The sequence below is a fragment of the Artibeus jamaicensis genome, unplaced genomic scaffold, assembly GCF_021234435.1.
Source record: "Artibeus jamaicensis isolate MK-2021 breed Jamaican fruit bat unplaced genomic scaffold, CSHL_Jam_final contig_3174, whole genome shotgun sequence".
Taxonomy (NCBI): domain Eukaryota; kingdom Metazoa; phylum Chordata; class Mammalia; order Chiroptera; family Phyllostomidae; genus Artibeus; species Artibeus jamaicensis.
The window spans coordinates 2137407-2143533 of record NW_026521738.1 but is presented as its reverse complement, the minus strand read 5'-3'; the positions used below and the strand labels follow the sequence as shown (position 1 = coordinate 2143533).

At 39.3% G+C, this 6127-nt stretch overlaps 1 pseudogene; it reads right to left on the bottom strand.

The window, feature by feature from the left end:
- Nucleotides 1-1272: 1272 nt before the first annotated feature.
- On the bottom strand, nucleotides 1273-1663 carry LOC119035775 (40S ribosomal protein S15a-like; annotated as a pseudogene).
- Between the last annotated feature and the right edge of the window lie 4464 nt (nucleotides 1664-6127).

The window sequence follows — 6127 nt, the reverse complement described above, 5'->3', positions numbered from 1 at the left end:
GCCTCTCCTCATTTTTTTGAATTCTTGTTTCTTCATATTTTCCTGTTTGGTCATTTTTTCCTTCCTTCTGGTCTGCTCCCTTGATTTGAGTCCCAGTTTCCTTTCCATTACTATTGGTTTCCTGTGCATTTCCCATCATTTCAATTAGTTTAGCCTTCATAGGTTCCTCTAATTTGTGACTAAAATCAACCAGTTCTGTGAGCATCCTGATCACCAGTGTTTTGAACTGTGCATCTGAAAGTTTAGCTATTTCTTCATTGCTTAGATTTATCGGCTCTGGGGCTCTGAGTTGTTCTTGAGCCATGTTTTGATCTGTTTGTGCCTGTTAGGTATGAGGAGGGGCGCCTTAGTTGTTCACCAGGGCGGGGCCACCCAGGTCACTGGTTTGTGATGCTGTCTGTGGGGGCAGGGTCAGAGAGGGAGCAATGGTGGTCCTCTCTGCTTGCCCAGTCTGCCTCACCACTCTCCTGCGCCTGCTTATCGGACTGCAAATGTGTGAGCCCGCCGCCCTGCGCCGGCCACCGGGGCCTGCTAGGTCTGTCTCAACGCTTGCCTCTTCACCAGTTTATCTGCGTGCAAATGTGGGACTGCAGACAGCCAGCTGCACCTTCCCTGGGTTCCGCCCGTAGCTAGCCCGCACCTGGGATCCGTTCCCTCAGCTGCCTGTGCACCACCCGGGTCAGGGGATCTTTTTGGCCAACCCGCTCCGCTGCTGGTTTCGCTCCTCTCACAGGTTTAGCTGAGCATTTCATTGTTTTCGGACTTTGTACTCGATTTTCTGTATGGTTTGGTTGCATTTATTGTTGTTAAAACTTTATTATTCTTAGGTTTGGTTGTGCGAGGACGCAAAGTATTCCCACCTACGCCTCCATCTTGGCGGAAGTCCCCAAACTTCTTTACATTAGTGTTTTCTTGGTTTACTTTTTCCCTTGTTCTCATTTGGTTGTATTGTTGGGGTGTGTGTGTTCGCATGCGAGTGTGTGTGTGTGTGTGTAGGAGTACATGTTTGGTCTAATTAGAGGGAGACTTTGGAAGGGAAGAATTGTCATATACAATGTATGAGACTCTCCAGGAAAAAGAAAGACCAAGTGAAAAAAGAGAAGGAAAAAAAAAAAAGAAAAGAAATTGAAAAAAAAAAGAAAGAAATTGAGACAAAAATAGGCAACACAAAACAAGCATATATACAAAAACCAAGTCTTTTCTTAATTTCATGCTGTGTCTCTCTCTTTTTTTCCCATTGAGGCATTTTATCTGTACACACATATGGCATCCCTAGAAAAAGAATCCCCAGGTTTTCCCACCTGTGTGTTTTCACCTTCCTCCTTTGTGACCCACGATGCCAACTGAGGTGGTCAGTACCATGAAACCAAATTGCAGTCTGGAGCAGGCTGTTCTGCCATTCATCTAGATCTTTGAGTTGCACCTCAGATCTGGGGCTGATTACTCCACACTTGTTCAACCTGCTTGTGAGGTTCACAGCAATTCTCCCAGCTCTGTGGTCATCAATAATTTCAAATTCACCAATGTAACCATATTTCATCATCACAGTTAGAAACCAGACACTGACTTTGGAACATGGCCTAAAAAGAATCTGGTGTTCACCTCTCTTTTCGACATTGTTGATGCTCCTGAGAGCATTAGCCAGGGCGTTCATGCACACCATTATGGCAGCTCAAAGAGATGGCAGCAAGAGCATGCTCTCTTTCTTTCTTTTTTTTTTTAACTGTACTACATTTATTTTTCTTCTCATGTGGAGGTGTATTTTTTCTCCCTCTGTGCCCTCATTATCTTAACTTCATTAACACTTCCAAAAGCAGAAGTCATTATTCTGACACCATCGCCCTCACCCCTCAAGTTCTACTTTTCTTGATGAATTTCCCTTCTATTCTCAGGTTCTACTTCACATCAGCTGCTCAGGTACAAAAACAACAATAATAACAACAACAACAAAAATAAATCACCCAGAATAATTTCTTAGTTTTAAAATCTGCTTTACTGAGATACAATTTACAAACAAGAAAAATTCACCCATTTTTTGGTGTTCAGTTTAATGTGTTTTAACAAATGTGTGCAGTCAGATAAAACAGAACATTTCATTACCCCAGAAGGTTTCCTTTCTATCACTCTAGTTGTGCCTTTTCTAGAATGTCATATGAGTAGAATCACATAGTAGGTAGAATAGCAGAATCACATAGTAGAATCTAGAATGTCATGTGAGTAGAATCACTTAGTAGAAACTTTTGTGTCTGGCTTCCTTTCTTAGTGAATTGCTTCTGAAGTTTATCTATGTTTTTGCATGTGCCAGTAACTCACCCATTTTTATTCATGGGAAATATTACATTGTGTAGGCATATGGTAATTATTTGCTTATCCATTAGACATTTGCATTATTTTCAGTTTGGGGTAATTATAAGTTAAGCATATGAATATTTACATATAGGTCTTCGTGTGAACACATATTTTCCCTTCTCTTGCATGTAGACTTTTGTTTCAATCCCAGGAAGAGACTTGCTGGGTTGTCTCTTGCTCTGCCACTGCTCCCTCTCTGACCCCGCCCCCCACAGACAGCATCACAAACCAGTGACCTGGGTGGCCCCGCCCTGGTGAACAACTAAGGCGCCCCTCCTCATACCTAACAGGCACAAACAGATCAAAACATGGCTCAAGAACAACTCAGAGCCCCAGAGCCGATAAATCTAAGCAATGAAGAAATAGCCAAACTTTCAGATGCACAGTTCAAAACACTGGTGATCAGGATGCTCACAGAACTGGTTGATTTTAGTCACAAATTAGAGGAACCTATGAAGGCTAAACTAATTGAAATGATGGGAAATGCACAGGAAACCAATAGTAATGGAAAGGAAACTGGGACTCAAATCAAGGGAGCAGACCAGAAGGAAGGAAAAAATGACCAAACAGGAAAATATGAAGAAACAAGAATTCAAAAAAATGAGGAGAGGCTTAGGAACCTCCAGGAAATCTTTAAACGCTCCAACATCGGAATTATAGGGGTACCAGAAGGGGAAGAGGAACAGTTACGAGTGGAAACCTTATTTGAACAAATAATAAAAGAGGACTTCCCCATTCTGGCAAAGGAAATAGACTTCCAGGAAATCCAGGAAGCTCAGAGAGTCCCAAAGAAGTTGGACCCAAGGAGGAACACACCAAGGCACATCATCATTACATTAGCCAAGATTAGAATGAAGGAGAGAATCCTAGAAGCAGCAAGAGATAAGGGGACAGTCACCTACAAAGGAGTTCCCATCAGACTGTCAGCGGATTTCTCAAAAGAGACCTCACAGGCAAGAAGGGGCTGGAAAGAGGTATTCCAAGTCATGAAATCCAAAGACCTACATCCAAGGTTGATCTATCCAGCAATGCTTTCATTTAGAATGGAAGGACAGATAAAGTGCTTTTCAGATAAGATCAAATTCAAGGAGTTCATCATCACCAAGCCCTTATTATATGAAATGTTAAAGGGACTTACCTAAGAAAAAGAAGACAAAAAAATACGAACAGAGAAAGGACAGCAAACTCACAGTTATTAACAACCACAACTAAAACAAAAGCAAATTAAGAGGACAGCTAGATCAGGAGTGAACCATAGAAATGAAGATCACGTGGAGGGTTAGCAACAGGGGAGTGGGAGGAGGAGAAGGGGGAGAAGGTACAGAAAGTAAGTAGCATAGACAGTAGATAGAAAATAGATGGGGGGGGGTAAGAATAATAGGGGAAATATAGAATCTAAAGAACTTGAGACACGTGTTCATGAACTAGGTGGGGAATGATGGGGGAGGGGTGTGCAGGGTGGAGGGGAATGGAGGGGGGAAGTAGAACAAATGTAATGGCATAATCAATAAAAGAAAAAATATATTTGAAAAAAACCACAGACTTAGCTGGAGGGAAAGCAATGTGGGCAGATAAAGAAAGAAATTTGGAGTTGAAGGAAATTTTGGAGCTAAGAAGAAGGAAGACAGGCATGGTCAGAGGAAGGGGAGGAAAGAACTGAGAGCCTAAGCAAACAGGTCTCTGACTGAGGCCAGTGAGACTTTAAGAACTTTGTGGATACATTTTGCACCTGCAAAGTCTTATCCTATAAGCGATTTTTTCCCTTTTACTGGTTTTTATTTCCAGTTCTATAGTTATTTCTGTTATCCTCTAAAGACTACTGGGTTTATGGAGAGGAAAAAACTTTATGATACCTCTTGGAGATTACTCTCATAAGAAGGTAATTTTCTAAGGCAACATATTTTGTGAAGGACAGTGATTCAGCTCCTTTCAGAGATATTTCTGAAACTGGTCTATTACTTTACCCAAGGCAGGCTGATGAGTGACCCATGAAACCAAGAAATAATATTTAAGTGATTATTCAGAAGACCCAGTAGAGTGTTTTTTTTTTTTAAATTGGCAATCAACCTAATCCAACTAAGATTTTTTTTTGTAACTAAATCAGATAAAAATGCAAAGGGCCAAGAATAACTCACACAACCTTGAAGAAGAACAAAATGAAAGAACTTCATCTTCTGTGTATTTACATGTATTATAAATAATTTGGGCACAAGGGTTTCTATATTGACCAAAGGAATAGAATAGAAATCCAGACAGAGATCCATGTATTATGGATATTTTATTTATGACAAAAGAGGCACCGAAAAGCTCTAAAAAAACCATGATCTTTTCAACAGATGGAGCTGGGACACTTAGATAATTAAGGGAGGGAACGTGATCATGTTCCCTATCTTACATCATACATAATAATTCATTCTAGATATATCATAAACTTCAGTGTAAAAGGCAAAACAATAAAGCTTCTAGAAGACAATATAGAAGAAGTGCTTTGTGACTTCAAGGCGGGGGAAGATTGCTTAATAAGTATTAACCATACAGGAAAAGATCAATACATTTGAGTACATTAAAATTTAAGACCTCATTAAAAGTAAGAAAACAAATTTAAAATAGACTCAAAGAACTAATCATAAAGAGAAAGATTGATAAATTTGACATTAATTTAATATTTAAATTTAACCCTATTAAGAACTTTTAGTCATGAAAAGATACAGAATATGGAGAAGATATTTGTAACACCTATAACTTACAAAGAGCTCATGCATGGAATACACACAAAAAAATCCTACGAACCAATAAGAATATGACAACCAACCCAAAGGAAAAAATGGCAAAGACTTAAATAGATGTTTTGGGTCGGGGGGAAAGATATCCAATGGACAATAAAGATATGGAAAAGTATTTAATATCACTAATGATCAAGGAAATGCAAATATAAACTATAACCAGATACCATTATGTGCCCACTAGAATGGCTACAACTAAAAGATTACCCAATGCCGGTGAGGATGCAGACAACAGATATTCTTACCTGGCACAACAGCAATGTCAATTGGTACACTTTGGAAAATTTCTAAAGATTTTATTTATTTATTTATTTTTAGAGAAAGGGAAAGGGAGAGAGAAAAAGAGGGAGGGCAACAGTGATGAGTGAGAGATATATTGACTGGTTCCCTCTCGCACACCCCCCAACTGGAGACCTGGCCCACAACCCAGGCATGTGCCCTAACCAGAGATCAAACCAGTGACCCTTAGGTTCACAGGTTGGCACTCAATCCACAGAGCCACACCAGCCAGAGTGGAGAATTTTCTATAACATTTAATAGAGTTGAAGTTAGACATAACTTATGACCTAGCAATGCCATTTGTGGGAATATACCCAACAAAAATATGTGCACGTGTTCTCTAAAAGACATAAAAAGCTGTTCATAGTAGCTCTATTTGTAATCATTTCAAACTATAAACTGTTTCAAAGTCCGTAAACAGAAGAATGAATAAGCAAATACATAGTGGTATATCACTATTCAGCAAAGTAAAAGAATAAGAACAACTACACAGACAATCTGGATGAATCTCAAATCAATATTATTGAGTAGAAGAGGCCAGAGTTACAAGAATACATATTGTATAATTGTATTTATGTACAATTTAAATACAAGTAAGATTGAACTATGTTTAGGGCTCCATGCTCAGGAGTAAAATTATTTTTTTTAAAGAGGCAGGGAACTAATTATAACAGAAGTTAAGGTAATAGTTATCTTTGAAAGGAAAAGGAGGAATC